Source organism: Nycticebus coucang, chromosome 10 (genome assembly GCF_027406575.1).
Source record: "Nycticebus coucang isolate mNycCou1 chromosome 10, mNycCou1.pri, whole genome shotgun sequence".
In the NCBI taxonomy this organism is placed as follows: domain Eukaryota; kingdom Metazoa; phylum Chordata; class Mammalia; order Primates; family Lorisidae; genus Nycticebus; species Nycticebus coucang.
In genome coordinates, this window is record NC_069789.1 from 34,726,458 (window position 1) to 34,746,596 (window position 20,139).

Genomic DNA, 20,139 nt, shown 5'->3' on the forward strand with positions numbered 1-20,139 from the left:
ACAGACCAATTTCAAGCACTGAGATCAAAGAAACAATAAAAAAGCTTCCAACCAAAAAATGCCCTGGTCCAGATGGCTTCACTCCAGAATTCTATCAAACCTTCAAGGAAGAGCTTATTCCTGTACTGCAGAAATTATTCCAAAAAAATTGAGGGAGAAGGAATCTTCCCCAACACATTCTATGAAGCAAACATCACCCTGATACCAAAACCAGGAAAAGACCCAAGCAAAAAGGAGAATTTCAGACCAATCTCACTCATGAATATAGATGCAAAAATTCTCAACAAAATCCTAGCCAATAGATTACAGCTTATCATCAAAAAAGTCATTCATCATGATCAAGTAGGCTTCATCCCAGGGATGCAAGGCTGGTTTAACATACGCAAGTCCATAAACGTTATCCACCATATTAACAGAGGCAAAAATAAAGATCACATGATCGTCTCAATAGATGCAGAAAAAGCATTTGATAAAATCCAGCATCCTTTTCTAATTAGAACACTGAAGAGTATAGGCGTAGGTGGCACATTTCTAAAACTGGTTGAAGCTATCTATGACAAACTCACAGCCAATATTTTAATGAATGGAGTAAAACTGAAAGCTTTTCCTCTTAGAACTGGAACCAGACAAGTTTGACCTCTGTCCCCTTTACTATTCAACGTAGTGCTGGAAGTTCTAGCCAATACGATTAGGCAAGACAAGGAAATAAAGGGAATCCAAATGGGAGCAGAGGAGGTCAAACTCTCCCTCTTTGCTGACGACATGATCTCATACTTAGAGAACCCCAAAGACTCAACCACAAGACTCCTAGAAGTCATCAAAAAATACAGTAATGTTTCAGGATATAAAATCAATGTCCACAAATCAGTAGCCTTTGTGTACACCAATAACAGTCAAGATGAGAAGCTAATGAAGGACACAACTCCCTTCACCATAGTTTCAAAGAAAATGAAATACCTAGGAATATACCTAACGAAGGAGGTGAAGGACCTCTATAAAGAAAACTATGAAATCCTCAGAAAGGAAATAGCAGAGGATATTAACAAATGGAAGAACATACCATGCTCATGGATGGGAAGAATCAACATTGTTAAAATATCTATAATTCCCAAAGCAATCTACCTATTCAATGCCATTCCTATCAAAATACCAACATCGTACTCTCAAGATTTGGAAAAAATGATTCTGCGTTTTCTATGGAACCAGAAAAAAACCCGTATAGCTATGGCAGTTCTCTGTAACAAAAATAAAGTATCCAATGAACTGAGCCCTACTATGAAACTAATTTATGGCTTTCATATGAAAGCTATAACCCAGTTATAACCTAAGAATATGGTGAAAAAGGAGAGGGAGGGGAGGGAGGGGGGAGTATGGGCAGAGGGAGGGTGATTGGTGGGACTACACCTGCAGTGCATCTTACAAGGGTACATGTGAAACTTAGTAAATGTAGAATGTACTTGTCTTAACACAGTAACTAGGAAAATACCAGGAATGATGTGTTAACCAGTGTGATGAAAATGTGTCAAACTGTTTATAAAACCAGTGTATGGTGCCCCATGATCGCATTGATGTACACAGCTATGATTTAATATTAATAAAAAACCAAAAAAGAAAAAAACAAATCATCTTGCTCAGAGGTCGTCTGGCTCTTTGTGTCTTCTACACAGGAGCGACCTTGATTAAGGACAGGCATTCTGTTTGTCCAAAGGAAGATGTGGTTGAAGATCATTTTCCAGCTTCACCAAAGTCCAGCCATTTATTCTAGGTCCTCAAATGGCCTTTGTATCAACTACTTTTCATGATATACCTTCCCTCTGACCTTTAGTCAACCTTTGTCATATAGAAGTAACTTGTCTTCCTTAAAAACTTTTTTTTTAGAATATTTACTTTTTATTAGTTCATAACTGTGTACCTTAATGCATTTATGGGGTACAATGTGTTTTTTTCACACACTATCCCCTTGATTCTCATAATGATGACAAAGATCCTCATAATCCTAAGAGAAAACATGTAGTGACAGACAGAGATGTACTTAGCATTGAGAATTAGGAAAGCTAGTGGGACTAAGTTTAAGCTTATCATTATGGAAGGAAAGTATTATAAAGCAACCAAAAATAACAAATGAACAAATATTGAGAGGAAGAGGGGATGAAGAGAAAGAATTCATTGAGAAAGAGCAAGATAAATATAAACATTAAGTAAGAGAGTGATTATTATAAAATGAGAGAGATTATTATAAAAACACAACAGAAATAGTGGAGTTAAATGAGCGAATGATCTCTGTATAAGCTATGACTGAAATTATTTTAAACATAACTTAGAAAAAGAAAGCCAGTTATGAAAACATGTTCAGATTTATCTGAATGACTTATAACCGATGCTAATGAGGAACTTAAAGAAAACTTAATGATGTCTGTAGTAACATTAATCTGTTATACATTTACAAATAGCTAGAAGATATTTCAAAAGTTCCTAGCATGAAGGAAAAGTAAATATCTAAGGTGATGTTTCCAGAGCCACAGGCTGGGAGGCCAAGCTGGGGAACCCTGGTTTAGGGTTCCCCATGGATGATAGCAATGGCTGAATAGACATTAAGGAAGGCAGTGAGGAGAGTGCCAGAGGCAGCAAGGTGGCTAGAAGGAGTGTGGGCCCAGATGCAGAGGGTGTTTGGAGCCCAGACATTTAGCAGAGCTTCCAGGAGGCCCTGGCCATCTGTCTGCCCTATGGCTGTCAGAAAATCATCTTTTCTGATGAAGGCAAGATGTATGGTTGTAATGAACTGATTACCTGGTACAACAAGCTGAGAATGGGGAAAGTCTGAACTTGCGACCAGGTCTCTAGTCTCATCCAAGTTTTAACTTGAATGAAATCAAGGGAAATCTAGTCCAAGCTAAAGGACCAGGTTTCCAAGAACAAGGCTCTCCAAACCATGGCTACCACGTCCTCAGCTCAGCTCACCAAACTGAGTCCTCCTGATCATCAGGACTCTGAGCTTGTCCAGTTTTGGTCAGGGGCTCTAGAGCCCTCTGCAATGTTTCAGATATGAAGCCATTTTCACAGACACCATTTTCCTTGTCATTGACTCCCCCATCTATTGACCAGCGTATGGGTCCCCTTAACACCTCTCACCCCTGCCTCCACCTGTCCCATTACCCCCAGCCTGGCACTGCACAGTTGCAGCTAGTAGAGTTCTTGGCCTGTGTAATAACTGCCAAATGCAGCTGACTCATACCAGAGGCACCTGTTTTACATATCACTTAGCATTGCCTCAGCCCTGGAGTGCCCCTACTCAAGAGTGTGGCTGTCTGATAGATCAATTACAAATTCCCTGAGAAAAGTGTGGTCTCCAAGAACTGTATGATCATGGCCTCCCCCACATCTTTTTCCTGGTCAAGTTCTGGGCAGACCTGAACTGAGGCCCAAGTGGCAAGAATTCCAGGGTTTGCAGTGGCAGCAGTAGTAACAGTGGTCCCTTCTATAGAGTGAGAAGCCAGTATGAGACTCTGGGGCACATGACCCTCAAGTCCTCCTCCAAGGTCTGCTCCTTTGGCAAGCAGGTGATGGAGAAGGTGGAGACAGAGTAGGCCTGAGAGGACGGAGATTTATGTACTGCCTGTTGTGCTTGCCTGTCTGGGAGCACCTGGTAAATTTCCTGCACAGGTTGTGGCAGCTGGCTGAGTGATACATGATGAACAGCATCCTTGAAAACTTCACCATCCTCCAGATGATGACAAACAGAGACACCCAGGAATTGCTGCTGTGCACCTTCCATGTCTTTGAGGTCTTCCCTGACATTTACTGCCTGGTCAGGGATTAAAGGGGGACCCCAAAACTGGCCAACTCCTGGAATATCCTCCTACCAGGAAGGACCCTCCAGTTCTCCTCATAGTTTTTATTTAAGGAGAGGGCTGTGATTTAAAGGGGCTGACTTCAGAGGCCTAAGCAGTAAGGGACACCAAAACTTGGTTGGTGAGCTAATAGGTGTGGACTGAGGAAAGAATAGACTCTGATAGTGGAACCTCACAGGGGGTGTCTGAAAGGACAGATCAATCAAGAGCATCAGGGATTGAGGACAGAAGTGAGACAACCTTCAGGTACACTTCTCAGTCTCTGACAGGGCCCTCTTGCTCCTCTCTTCTGGATGTTTTGGAGAGCCTTAATTACACATTGGCTTGTCTCCCTTCCTGTTTTCCAGCTGCCATCCCCCCAAATTTCTGCCTCTCCCTATCACACTTTTTATTACAAAGATAATCCTATTTTTGCGGGAGCCAGGTGGGCCCCAGAAATATTTTATATTTAGTTGGTTATATTTTTTTATGAAGTCATTTGTACATAGATCATGAATACATTTGTGCCATTGTGGGATTAAATGTGTTGATTATTTGTACAAATTGGAGTGCTTACATACTACTAATTAACATACCCTTCACCTCATTTACCCAATTACAGTGTTAAGACATTTGTGTTCTACACCTGATTGATCCAACTTGTACTTGCAATATGCTCCATAGGTGTGGTCCCCTTATTAACCCTCCCTCTATTGACCCAACCCCTTCACTTCCCCTCCCCTTCCCTCCTTCATCCTAAGCTATAGTTGTGATTCATCTTTCATATGAAAGTGTGAGTGATTATAAATTGGTTTCATAGTAATATTGGATATTTTTTCCATTCCCGAGATACCAAAAACCAAGAAGAGTATCTTAGGAATGGAAATATTTTTAATATAATGAGCTACTTATGAGGGTTATGGCTTTATCTCAGCTGCACCAAAAATGGGGGAAGGCTTTGTAACTCATCCTCCTCCTTCTCAATAAGTAATGTTTTCTACTCTTGTGTTTCCTCCCTTGCCAACTCCAAAGTCTGTTCGTTTGTGTTATGACAGAGGATGAAACAATTTTACATATATATATGTCTATGTGTATATATATATTTTTCAAGGTAATAAATATCCTTATACCCTGAGTTGATGATATGAATGTGTGAAATTATCACATGTAGCCCCCAAATATGGACCCCTATTATGTATCAATTACAAATATTAAAAAATGGCTTAGGGACTATACGTCAGTGGTTAAAATGCTGGCCACATACACCGGGGCTGGCGGATTCAAACCTGGCCCGGGCCTTGCTAAACAATGACGACTACAACAAAAAAATAGCTTGGTATTGTGGTAGGTGCCTGTAGTCCCAGCTACTTGGGAGGTTGAAGCAAGAGAATCGCTGAAGCCCAAGAGTTAGAGGTTGCTGGGAGCTGTGAAGACATGTCTCTACTGAGGGGCACATAGTGAGACTGTTGTAAAAAAATTTTTTTAAAGTATTTTATTTTTATTTATTTATTTTTTTATTAAATCATAACTGTATACATTGATATGATCATGGAGCATCATACACTAGCTTCATAGACCATTTGACACATTTTCATCACAATGGTTAACATAGCCTTCCTGGCATTATCTCAGTTACTGTGCCAAAACATTTACATTCTACATTTACCATGTTTCACAAATACCCCTGTAAGATGCACCACAGGTATGATCCCACCGATCCCCAGCCCTCTACCCACCACCCTCCTCCCTCTCCTCCCTTTCCCACTTCCCCCTATTGTTAGGTTGTAACTGGGTTATAGCTTTCATGTGAGAGCCCCAAATTAGTTTCATAGTAGGGCTGAGTACATTGGGTACTTTTTCTTCCATTCTTGAGATACTTTACTAAGAAGAATATGTTCCAGCTCCATCCATGTAAACATGAAAGAGGTAAATTCTCCATCTTTCTTTAAGGCTGCATAATATTCCATGGTGTACTTATTTTTTAGAAAAAACATATTTATTCTGTGTGATTATCTTTTCTTTTTTGGGTTATTCCATTCATGAATAACCCCCAAAAGTTTTCTTCTTCTTTGTTTTCTTATGACAGCCTGAACATCAGTCTTCTTTTCAAAGTTTTTATTCTCTTTTTCTTGGTAGTATCTCTAAAAAAGTAATTTTAGTTCTTAATATTTCTTTTCAAGTTAATGAAATGTCATCTTATATTTAATCTAGTCGAACCTATGTGCACAGATTATGCAAAGTGAAACCTCTTTTAGGCTTTATTAGAATTATTAAAGGAATTATTAATATTTGACTCTTCTGGCTTTTGTTTGGTTTCTGCAGTGTTTAGTATATTCTCAACTTACTAAACTAATTTATCTTACTATTTGATAGTTATCTCAGGAATGGAAAAAATATCCAATGTACTCAGTACTACTATGAAACCAATTTATAATCACTCACACTTTCATATGAGAGATGAATCACAATTATGGCCTAGGATGAAGAAGGGAAAGGAGGGGGGGTGGGAAGGGAGGGGGGTGGTTTGATAGAGGAGGGTTAATAGTGGGACCACACCTATGGAGCATATCGCAAGGGTATAAGTCAAATATATCAAGTATTGATCACAGATGTCTTAACTCTGTGATTAAGTAAATGAGATGAAAGCTATGTTAATTAGTAGGATGCAAGCACTCCAATTTGTACAAATAATCAACACATTGAATTCCTCAAACGCATAAATGTATTCATGATCTATGTATATATGACTTAACAAAAAGGAAAATAAGCATTTATGTTTTTGTTAACTAAAATTAAAATTTCTGTATCCATTAAATGTGAAAAGAGATTTTAAGCTCAAACCTCTTAAAGAAATTAGTCAGTTGTTTATTTTGGTGATATTCTCATTCATCTTGTGCTCATGAAATCTCTGTAATGGACACATATGTGCACACATCCAGTGAATAATCAGATATGATTAAAGAATCATCACATAAACTACCTAATGTCATAGAAGCATAAGGTAGTAAAGATTGCCAAGGAGTATACAAAATTATCTCTGGGAGGTCATTTCTTACTTTGAGAAATATGTCCAACAATGCCGACATTTTATTATTCTCAAGAAACTTTATTAACTTTAGTATTCATACTTGTCAAACCTTGTACATAAAGTCTTTTATCAGTAAAACTCAACAATCCTGTTGGCTTGATGTTATAGTCCCTTTCTTTCTTTCCTCGTGTGAGTATCGGGTCCTGCTAGACAATCATGGACATACTGGGAAATTTCCAAATCTTCAACGTGGATAATCATAGAATTTTTAAAATTCTAGATACTTTAACTTTTTTTTAATTGTTGAGGATTCATTGAGGGTACACAGAACCAGGTTACACTGATTGCTTTGTTAGATAAGGACCCTCTTTTAATTGTGTTCCGCCCCCCACAGGTGTACCACACCCCTTATCCCCCCACCTTTCTTTAACTTTTAATGACCATTCTATCAGGTGTCAATCAGAGTTATTAATATGTTGTTGACAGAAGAATAAGAAAACCATGTTAAATTCAAACTAGGATTTTACATTTCTCTCTTACATCACAGTAGTTCATAAAATGCCCTCATAATTCTCTAATCATATCAGCATTTCTCTTCTATAAGTTAAAACTTGTAGGGCTAATTATTGAAAGACAGTTTTCACATAGCATCTTGAATTGGTGTTTTTAAGTTAAACATTTTCTTCAATTAAAAAAATGCACATAATAATGAGAAAAAAATATTTGCATATATTAATAAAAGTATATTATTTCTTTAAAAATGTTAAAATATAAAATTTGAATCCTATGGTTTTATTGCCTCCTCTTTCTCTCATTTTCCAAATGTCAGAGTTCTGTTGGATTTGCATTATATTGTTGTGCCAGTTTAGTATATCTTACACATACTTATGTTCTTAACACCATATGCTTTTCAAGAGTAAGCTAATCTCTTCCTAAAGTATTTATCAAGATCTATGTCATAGGTCCCTTAGGTGCCTCGTAGTCAACATATTGGACATTAAGGACTGAAGATATTGTCCTTAACACTTCTCTTACTTCCTTGAATCTTTGTGACCTATTTTGTCATCTGATTTTCCTTTTCTAGTAAATAACACCTAGTAAGTAACACTGATTCAAGTTAGTGTAAATCTTGTACTTTAGTTCTCCTGCAGATCACCAATCCAGTCACTCACCATTACCATTGATCATAGCTTGTTACCATAATTCACTTTCTGACCTATGATTTTGAAAAGCTCTTTTCTGATTTTTTTCCTATGTTCATCTATCTTGACATTGCTACCAAGGTAACCTTTTGAAAATATGTTTGTGATGGCCTGACTTACCTGCTTATTGAGGGAATCCCATTACATGAAAGGGAAAGTATGCACCTCTTCTGACGCCCATCTTTTGTGGCTCGGCCTGATTCTCCCATTTCATCTCTGAAACCTGTTCCTTATCACTCGGTTGCAGTTTTACCACATTACTTTCATAGCCCTCATTTGCTTTGTGATTCCATGCCTCATCCTTCTGCTCTTGCTTCCCTGTCTAAAACTCCTTGACATTCTCACTGTGCATGTGGTGTCTTTGAAAATATGCTTCTACTTTGCTGCATTTCCTAAGCTTCCTGGGTAGTACTGACTCTTTCTCCATTTTATACTTACTGTACTTTGTTTACTGTAATTATAGACTCATGAGTTACACTTTTCTTATTTGTTTTCATATGTCTCTACACTCCCCCTTTAAATATAGGACAGACTCTGTCTTCCAATTCTATGTTCAAATTATTCTCCCAGATAGGGCATATGCTTGATAAACATAGTAAATGTGTGTTGTTTTACTAACAGGATTGGTATGTGAATGAATAAATACATTTCCTGAAGTTGACTTTTTTTTTCTCAATAGGAAGGAGCAAGAGAGTCAGAAGTTGGAGACAATACCAACAATATTGGTATTGTAGAAAGTGCTACACAAAAGTATTTATTTACTAACTTACCACTTCTTATTATTTATTTACATAAAAATTTTAAAGAGGTGGTGAGTTAGGGGAACTATCTGAAATTTTCAATGATTACATGCTATTATGAAATAAAAAATCAATAATGGGTATGTCCATACTTTTTATTTGTTTTATTTTTTATTAAATCATAGCTGTGTACATTAATGCATTTATGGGATACAATGTGCTGATTTTATATACAATTTGGAATGCTTACATCAAACTGGTTAACATAGCCTTCACCTCACTTAATTGTTGTGTTAGGACATTTACATTCTACTCTTTTTTTTTTTTTTGTAGAGACAGAGTCTCACTTTACTGCCCTTGGTAGAGTGCTGTGGCATCACACGGCTCACAGCAACCTCCAGCTCTTGGGCTTACATGATTCTCTTGCCTCAGCCTCCCGAGCAGCTGGAACTACAGGCGCCCGCCACAACGCCTGGCTATTTTTTTGTTGCAGTTTGGCCGGGGCTGGGCTTGAACCCGCCACCCTCGGCATATGGGGCCTGCCCCCTACTCACTGAGCCACAGGCACCGCCCTATATTCTACTCTTAATAGATTTGACATGTACCTTGCAATATGCACGGTAGGTGAGGTACCAAATGTTTACTGTCTATTCATTTTTAAATATAATGTCCATTCCCTTTCAATATTTTTCTTTTGTCATCTTTTTTATGCTATAAACTTTTTCCTGAAAATGCTTTAACTTTCTGAAATTCTTTTTTGCTATGACTTTTATTTTACTGAAATAGTCACAAATGGAGATAGATTTGTATTATTTTTTAAATTCAGTAAAATTTTTATCATTAATTTATCTGTAAATAACATTTTATAGATGAAATGTCCATATTTGTATCAAGACAAGAGAAACCAAAAGAACCAAATTTATATTTGGAGGTATTGTCTTTTGTTATCATTACTTTAAAATATAAGCATTGACTAATTTAAAACATAAAAGGAATACTTTAATTACCTTTCATCACCTGTGTATGTGCCCATAAGGAATTATTTTCTTACATTATCAGTCTATAATTAATAACTAATTATGTGCAAATAAAGAGCTGCTGAATAGTAAAATTCTGCTAATTTGCAGGATTCACTTAAAAAGACAGTGTAGTATAATACAAAATGATAGGGCTTAGAAGTTACATGAATTCAGTTTGGCTTTGAAGTTAAGTTTATTTAAAAATTAAAGAATTAATCAACCTATGACCAAATGTATGAGTCTGTGGTAAAAATGGATGTGTAATAAAAGTCCTAATGAAATTCAGGGAGAGTTTGGAGTGTCGATTTTTATAACTTGGAACTTGAAATGATAAAACCTGGCACTCAAAACTGTTACTGTGTTTGAATTGAGCAGTCTAGATCATCAAGGAACATTTTAGGAGAAAAAGAAAATCATGGGGTGTAGTGAACATGTGGTATAATAGTAACAATTTGATTTAGTGGAGTTTTAATAAGCAAAAATCATTTTTTAAAATACAACATGTAGAGTACTTTTGTGGCAGCCATGCTTCTAATACTATAAGTGTGAAATACTGACAATTTATTCTGAAGCAGAACCCAGGTAGGAAGACCTGGGAAAGGCTGACCTCTTAGAAGCCTTGGCTGCATAGCAGCACCAGCATCAAACAAAGACATGTTATTCTCGATCTTTTACTTTCTGTGGAAACTTAGAAAAATTATTTAATTAATTTTGAATGTCTGTGACCTAATTCATAAACATGGCACTAATATCAACCTCTTAGGTATGTGTAATGAACAAATATAGTATGAGATATGAAAACATTTTTATGGTCTGAAAAGTATGCATACAAATGTAAGAAATGATAACAGATTTCTTTAATAATTTAATAAATATGGGGAGTAGTTCTTTTTGTTTTTTTTAACCTGAAGACAATAGTAGTGTCAAGGAAAAAACAGAAAGTTAGGCAAGTACCAATGGGCATGAGCCTTTCTGATTTGGAGTATTATAAGTTTCATCAGACTACTATGGGAGATATCCTGTAAGAATACAGCGATTTTGTGTTAAGACCTTCCCAATGAGATTTGTACATGTTTTGACCTTGAAAAAAAAAATATATATATATATATATATGGAGACAGAGTCTCATTCTGTTCCCTGAGTGGAGTGCCGTGGTGTCATAGCTCATAGCAACCTCAAACTCTTGGGCTCAAGTGATCCCCTTGTCTCAGTCTCCCAAGTAGCTGGGAGTATGAGTACCAATTATGTACTAAGTTAGACACTGAATATACAATAGGAGGACTTATGGTATAGTAGTGGTATGTATAGTAGCAACAGAAAACCAAATGGCCAACAATTCTGACTTACTACGTGTGCTTTGTATAAAGAAAGCAGAGGGGATCAGGTTAGATAATATTGAGGAAGATTGCAGTTAATGGGGAAGGGACTGGGGTGGAAATCCACAGTCAAAAAAGATCTTTCTGAGCGTGATGATCAAGCTACCAGCTAAAGGATGAGAAGGAGCTAGCCATGTGAAATTCTGGGAGGAAGATAGGGTCAAAAGAACAATGGATCACGTATGTTCATTATTTTACTCTGAACATCCTGGGAACACCAGGAAGTAGAAAGTAGGGTAATCATCATCATCATCAGTCAATTTTATTTTTATTATTATAATGCATAGGAAAAGAAAATGTGCAAATGATATCTTAGATGCTTCAAAACTAAATGTTCTTATTCTTTTATATTGAGGCTTGCTGTAGTGCTTGAAGTTAGTTTTTTTATTAGGAAAAGTTACATACTATTCTAATATTTGTTTGATTTTATTTAAACATTAAAAAATCAGTTATTTTTAATGTGGTATCCTTTTATTCAACCATAAGTAAAAATTCTATCAAAACTTTTTTTTTTGAGTAGCTAGGGCGGTGCCTATGGCTCAAAGGAGTGGGGCACTGGCCTCACATACTGGAAGTGGTGGGTTCAAACCCGGTCCCGGCCAAAAACTGCAAAAAAAAAAAACAAACATATTTTAGACTTTTCTAACCTTTTGTTTACCTAAATAAAGCTGCTTCAGAAATGTTCTGTTTATGCTCACTTATATTTATATGAAATAAAAATGAATGTTCAGTTTATGCCCAATATGACATAACCAAAGTTTCTTAGAATGCTAAGTGTCAAATTTTCACGCTAAAATTCCTTTAAGAAATATTTTATATGTTTAATGCATAAATATTACAGCAAGTGTATTTTGTATGTTTTGTTTGTTTGTTTTTTCACAGAGTCTTACTATTTTGCACTCAGTAGAGTGCTGTGGCATCACAGCTCACAGCAACCTCAAACTCTTGGGCTTAAGTGATTCTCTTACCTCAGTCTTCTAAGTAGCTAGGACTACAGGCACCCACCACAACACCTGGCTATTTTTTTGTTGCAGTTGTTTAGCTAGCCTGGGCTGAGTTCAAACCTGCCATCCTCTGTGTATGTGGCTGGTGCTGTAACCACTTTGCCACAGGTGCCGAGCCAGCAGGTGTATATTGTTTTTTAAAAATGTTCTCTTATTTCTGGTGGTGAATGCAAAGCAATCAGTTATTTTGAAGTTCATTACAAGTTGAAATATGTGCATGAGTTAATATTTTTTTATTAAATCATAGCTCTGTACATTGATATGATCATGGGGCATCATACATTCGATTCATAGACTTTTTGACACATTTTCATCACAATGGTTAACATAGCCTTCCTGGCATTATCTCAGTTACTGTGCCAAGACGTTTACATTCTACATTTACCAAGTTTCGCAAATACCCCTGTAAGATGCACCACAGGTATAATCCCACCAATCCCCCTCCCTATACCCACCACCCCCCTCCCTCCCCTCCCTTTCCCACTTCCCCCTATTGTTAGGTTGTAACTGGCTTATAGCTTTCATGTGAAAGCCCCAAATTAATTTCATAGTAGGGCTGAGTACATTGGGTACTTTTTCTTCCATTCTTGAGATACTTTACTAAGAAGAATATGTTCCAGCTCCATCCATGTAAACATGAAAGAGGTAAAGTCTCCATCTTTCTTTAAGGCTGCATAATATTCCATAGTGTACATATACCACAATTTATTAATCCATTCATGGATCGATGGGCACTTGGACTTTTTCCATGACTTGGCAATTACGAATTGGGCTGCAATAAACATTCTGGTACAAATATCTTTGTTATGTTGTGATTTTTGGTCTTCTGGGTATATGCCCAGCAGAGGAATTACAGGATTGAATGGCAGATCTATTTTTAGATCTCTGAGTGTTCTCCATATCTCTTTCCAAAAGGAATGTATTAATTTGCATTCCCACCAGCAGTGCAGAAGTGTTCCCTTTTCTCCACATCCACGCCAACATCTCTGGTCTTGAGATTTTGTGATATAGGCTAATCTCACTGGAGTTAGATGATATCTCAAAGTAGTTTTGATTTGCATTTCTCTGATGATTAAAGATGATGAGCATTTTTTCATATGTCTGAAGGCCGTGCGCCTGTCTTCTTCAGAGAAGTTTCTCTTCAAATCCCTTGCCCAGCCTGCGATGGGATCCCTTGTTTTTTTCTTGCTGATGCGTTTGAGTTCTCTGTGGATTCTGGTTATAAAACCTTTGTCAGAGATATAACCTGTAAATATCTTCTTCCATTCTGAGGGCTGTTTGCTTGCTTTACTTACTGTGTTCTTGGCTGTGCAGAAGCTTTTTAGTTTGATCAAGTCCCAGTAGTGTATTTTTGAAGCTGCTTCAATTGCCTGGGGGGTCCTCCTCATCAAATACTTGCCCATCCCGATTTCTTCAGGGGTTTTCCCTGCACTCTCCTCTAGTATTTTTATAGTTTCATTTCCTAAGTTTAAATCTTTAACCCAATGAGAGTCTATCTTAGTTAATGGTGAAAGGTGTGGGTCCAATCCCAGTCTTCTGCAGGTTGCCAGCCAGTTCACCCAGCACCATTTGTTAAATAGGGAATCTTTCCCCCACTGAATGTTTTCAATTGGCTTGTCAAAGATCAAATAACGATAAGTAGCTGGATTCATCTCTTGGTTCTCTATTCTGTTCCAGATATCTACTTCTCTGTTTTTGTGCCAATACCATGCTGTTTTGATCACTATCGATTTGTAGTAAAGTCTGAGGTCTGGTAGTGTGATTCCTCCTGTTTTGTTTTTATTTCTGAGTAATGTCTTGGCTATTTGAGGTTTCTTCTGATTCCATATAAAACGAAGTATTGTTTTTTCAAAATCTTTAAAGTATGACAGTGGAGCTTTAATAGGGAATGCTTTGAAATTATACATTGCTTTGGGTATTATGGACATTTTAATAATGTTGATTCTTCCTAGCCATGAGCATGGTATGTTTTTCCATTTGTTAACATTTTCAGCTATTTCTTTTCTTAGAGTTTATAGTTCTCTTTATAGAGATCTTTCACGTCTTTTGTTAGGTAAATTCCCAAATATTTCATCTTCTTTGGCACTACTGTGAATGGGATAGAGTCCTTAACTGCTTTTTCAGCTTGACTATTGTTGGTGTATATAAAGGCTACCGATTTATGGGTGTTGATTTTGTAACCTGAGACGCTGCTGTATTCCTTGATCACTTCTAGGAGTTTTGTAGTAGAGTCCCTAGTGTTTTCCAGATACACAATCATGTCATCTGCGAAGAGTGAAAGTTTGACCTCTTCTGACCCTATATGGATACCCTGGATCGCCTTTTATTCCCTAATTGCAGTGGCTAAAACTTCCATTACAATGTTAAAAAGCAATGGAGACAATGGGCAGCCTTGTCTGGTTCCTGATCTGAGTGGAAATGATTCCAATTTAACTCCATTCAATATGATATTGACTGTGGGTTTTCTGTAGATGGCCTCTATCAGTTTAAGAAAAGTCCCTTCTAGACCAATTTTCTTGAGTGTTCTGATCATGAAGGGATGCTGGATATTATCAAAAGCTTTTTCTGCATCGATTGAGAGAATCATATGGTCTTTGTTTTTTAATTTGTTTATGTGCTGAATTACATTTATAGATTTACGGATATTGAACCAGCCTTGAGACCCAGGGATAAAACCAACTTGGTCATGGTGTATTATTTGTTTGATGTGTTGCTGGATTGAGTTAATATTTTTTGTAAATATGATTTATTTTTGCATTTTATGCTCTTTCTACACATCCATATTCAGATAAAACACGAGCTTGATCTAGACAGCATATGTGAAATTCTCTATTGAAATGTTTTGCTTTTCAATACATGTTTCTCTTAGTTTTATGTGCAATTGCTTTTACCAAAAGAAATTCAGTTGTTTTTTAATAAAATGATTAGAAAATCTTGATGTAACTTATTTTTAACTGAACTCGTACTGATATTAATTTTAACAGTATCTCGGAGACTCTTTCAGAGAAGGTTCTTAGTCATTCACCTCAGGATGCCAATGAACAAGAATAAAACAGAGTAAATGCACAACTAGAAGGTAAGAACTGTATTTTCCTATAAAAGTTTGATTTGGAATATCCAGGACTCCACTTTTCTTTTTCTTTTCTTTTTTTTTTTTTTGAAACAGAGTCTCACTCTGTCACCCTTGGTAGAGTGCCATGTCATAGCTCATATCAACCTCAAACTCTTGGGCTCAAGTGATCCTATTGCCTCAGCCTTCTGAGTAGCTAGAACTACAGGCACCTATCACAATGTCCACTTATTTTTAGAGATGGGATCTTTTTGTTGCTCAGGCTAGTCTTGAACTCCTGAGCACAAGCACCCACTTGCCTTGGCCTCCCTGAGTGCTGGGATTACAGGGGTGATGCCCCCAGAACTCTGCTTTCTAATAGTTCTCAAGTGACTCCAATGCTGCAGGTTCTTAGACCACCCTGAGTAACAAGACCATAGGCATCCTTGTAGAGAAATCTATGGGAAGAGCTATTGGAGAACATTTCCAACAGAAGGATCAAAAGAGAGCATTATTTTGTGAAGGGGCATGGTTTTCTACACCCCAGAAAGGTGGCTTTGTCTCATATGTTCTCCTTGAGGTACAAGAACCTGGGAAGGGAAAATTCCATTCTTGGCCATAAGTCAGACTCGGGGGTTAATTCCTCCCTGCTTGCTAAAACAGCAGAGATGCAGGGGTTAATTCTTCCCTGCTTGCTGAAAAGGCCTTGAGAAATGATTCCCTGAGGTCCCTGCCAAGTCGTAGCTGGAGATTTAGCACATTGTCTGGAGCTAAACTGTTGCTCTTCATTCCCTAACTTCAAATTACACAAAAGTTTCATTTAAACTTTTAGCCAGGTGGGTGAACAGAACAGCCAGCCTCGTGTCCTTGTAGTTTAAGTTTAACACTCCAGACTTTAAAATGACGTGTATGTGCTTTGTAACATTTATGCTGAGGAGAAATTTTTATGGCAGTCTCAACTAGTGCTTTTGTTCTTTATTCTTACTTACTCTTATCTGATGAGTTTGGATATATAATACAGTGAATAAAGATGTACAATCACTGTGGGCCTGAGCGAGCCCTGAGTCCTCCCTTAATTAATAAAGAATTCATTTCATCTGCAGCGATACCTCTGTGTTGCTGATTGGGCTAGCGGACAGCAAATCTGGGGCAGTGAGCAGGGTACAGCTGGACTGAACCTGGTCAACTGTCCACTGGATCTCTGGTCATTGAACTTAAGGTAAAAAAACTAGGAACAGGCAGAACCGGTGGATGCTACTGTGCTGAAGGTAGCCAGGACTCCTGGCAAGAGGAATAATTAAGGGAACAAAAAAGGTATAATGAAGGGAAAAACTGGGAAACTCAGTATCTACTGAGGATGAATATATGCAGTTATTACCGTCTCTATTAGACTCCATGGGAGTGACAGTTAAAACTCAGTCTTTTCCACGTCTTTTTGCTACTATTCAGAAATGTTGCTACTGGTTTTTCTCCTGACTCTAAAAATTAGTTAAATTTGTCTGTTTAGAAAGATATTAGGCAGAATATGAAAACGTTTCACCAGCAAGGGAATATTATTGATAAACATATTTAGACTGTGTATAATTTAATTACTATGGCTTTGCAGCCTTTCTCCAATGATGCAGAGGGATGAGAGCGTCGTGATTCCCCTCGTGTTTTTGATGAGCCTGAACCTGATATTAGTAAACTTACGTAGTAAACCTGATGTAGTTAAAGATCCGGTTGAGATGCTTTTTCTTCCTCCACCTGAGTTGTTTCATGTAGTGGCTAAGTACTGCTACTGGTTTAAAGCTGACAAAAAGAATCAGCTAAATTTAAAAGTGTAAAAGAACATAAGAAAAGTGCTCAGACAAACGCACCAGAGACAGGAATTTATAAGCAGAGATATTTGGTAACTGTGACTTTAAAAAACTTTACAATCTGGTTTTGATGCAGAACATGATATTGTTCCACCGCCAACAGGGAAATCAAATATAAAGGAATCTGTAAATGAAGTTCCTCTCAAAAGTCACTCAGAAAAAAGGTAAAACAGAGGATAATGACTCTGATAAAACTCTTACTAATATATCAAAAGATAAACTATCAAAACTTAAAAAACTTTTAACTCATTATTGTAAAGTTATTGACCACTATTTCCCAACCCTTTTGTCTTTTGCTCCGCCGCTTCCTCCAACTATTTCAGTTTTGTAACAGCTTCCTCCTATTTTTCCAGATACCACAGTAAGAACAGTTTCTAATAAAAAAGGCCTTTGCCAGCATTCAAATTCAAAATAATGTTACATTAGATCATTATATTAAGATATATAGAGAGGTAGAATTTGGCATTTTTCAAGCGAATTTATTAATGGTTGCTCTTAAAGGCACAGTCATTTTTACTAAAACAAGGTGTAATTAAGAAAATATCCAGGAAATGGCATATGTTAATTATTTTTCCACATAAAGCAACACTTAAGACAATTAGTAGGAAAGAATCCTGAAAAATTGTTGTCCCTTTAATGATCAAATTTCTAATTTGTTTATGTTAAATACAGAATGACAAATTGCATTATCAGATCATACTGAAATTATAGGTAATCATTTTCCTCAAGATAAAAGAATTCAATTTCTTAAAAATCCTAATTAGATTTTACCTAAAATAGTAAAGTTAGAACTGATTCCTAATACACAAATATTTTATACTAATACTAATAAATCAAAGATATCTGGTTACATTGGGTCCTCATTCTCATAAAGTACAACTGTCTTCTTCTAACTGTACAAAAAGCAAAATTGTTTGCTATTGTTTTATTATTAACAGATTATCCTAATCAAAGTTTAAATATTATCAGTGATTTTTTTAATTCAACTTATACAGTTCAAAATATTAAAACAGTAACTCTACCTACTAATACTGAAGAGCTCACTTTATTATTCTTATCTCTTCAGCAATTAATTAAAAATAAAAAGTTTCCAATTTATATTACTCGTGTTTGAGCTCATTCTAATTTACCCAGGCCTATTTCTATGGGAAATCAGACAGTTGATCAATCAATAAAATCAGTTTCAACAGCTCAGCATAAGCATACTGTACATCACACTAATGCTCAGGCTTTAAAAAGAAACCATGTTATTTCTTAACATACAGCATGAGCAATAGTATGCTTCTGTCCTATGTACCAAACTTTAACAGCGCCTCATTTATCTAAAAGAGTTAACCCTAGAAGGTTACTGTCTAATCAATTATGGCATATAAATGCCACTCAATTTCCAAAATTTAGAAAGCTTAAATATATTCATAATTCTATTAACACTTATTTTCATTTTTCACAGGCTTCAGCTTTATCACCTGAAAAAGCTGGTACTATAATATCTCATTTATTAGAAGCTTTTTCAATTATGAATAAACCTACTATTAAAATAGATAATGGATCTACTTATATTTCTAATAAATGCCAAACCTTTTTTAAGTTATATAATATTAAACATATTACTAGTATACCTAGGAATAGTACAAAACAAGCAATAATTAAAAAACAAAATCATGCACTAAAAGAAATCCTTCTTAAACAGAAAAAAAGGGGGGAATGCAGTATAATGTTACCACTAAAACTAGAATATTTTCAGCTCTTTTTACTTTAAATTTTGTTAAATATGGATAAAAGAGATGAAACTCCAGCGTACAAACACTGGGTCACTGTTACTTCCCCTCCATTAAATCTTCCAATGTATTATAAAAACCCCTTAACAAATGCTTGGGTATCAGCTGAAATTATATGTTGGGGAACAAGATATGCTTATATCTCAACAGGTTCATCAAATTTTTAAATCCTTAATAAGACTTTGAAACTGAGAGATGGCACAGAAAAGACCACACCCCCAAGCTCAGAATAAACAATTCCTGACCACATCCACTATGTTCTTGGCTATGATTTCATTCCTCACTACCTAGGTAAGTGCTCAATCATATAAATATTAGACATATATCTCAAATCATCCTCTACTGAGGAAAGTCAATTGGTTTAAACCTAGTGTAATAATTTATGTTAATAAATCCAACTGACTTCCTAAGCCTTGTGACACTTGTGGTCCTTTAAAACCTAATAAGGAAGAAATGACATTTTTAATTACAGTACTGGTGTCAGTGGACCACCCATTTGTTTTAGTAATCAGTCCCATTATTTAAATTTTCAGTATCAACTTGGACAAGTATAGACTGTCATTCCAGTGAATCTCCACAGAAAAAGATATATCTTTTAGCAGCCCTTTCTATTAAAGGAACAAAACTTAATAATACTCTAGCACCTTCTGAATTACCTTTTTGTCAAATGCACAACTTTTCACAATTAAGTGAATTAGTACATTGGACAAAATGTAGAGGTAGAAGTGTCTTCTTAATACTTCCTATGGAAGTGTCATAGATTGAAGCCCCAAAGGTTGCACGCACTCTCAGAATTCTTTAAAACTTAGAAAATCATATATTCATCTCCACTAAAATATCAAGTCAGATTATGTGGAAAAATAAAAGATTTTCTCCTCCTTCTCCTGGCCTATCAAAATGTCCTAAACAAAACCATTTATGAAAAATTGGAGACAAGTAAAAAACTGTGTCATGAGACTGTGTCATGTCAAGGTTTGGTACGTCATACTCAACAAGAAATGAATGCTATTAATTTGTTCCTGGCAATTATTACATTGTTGTCTGTTCCAGCTGAGTGCCAGAAATATGAATATTAGTCTTATGTTCCTAACCCTCCTCTCTTAAGAGATGTAAGTTGGTTAGAACCAATGATGCCTTTTTATATTAATAATTCAGCTTGGCTCCCAGGTCCTTGTGACACTAAAGAACCGTTTAAGTCTGAAGAAGAAAGCACCACTATTTTTAATTACATAACTAGAGTAACTGGCCCTCCAATTT

General features: G+C 36.4%; 2 pseudogenes; both read left to right on the forward strand.

Moving 5' to 3' along the window:
* Positions 1-3,584, forward strand: part of LOC128596388 (transcriptional enhancer factor TEF-4-like) — a 28,789-nt pseudogene extending 25,205 nt beyond the window's left edge.
* LOC128597201 (60S ribosomal protein L32-like) overlaps positions 1-20,139 on the forward strand; it is a 540,544-nt pseudogene that overhangs the window by 191,038 nt on the left and 329,367 nt on the right.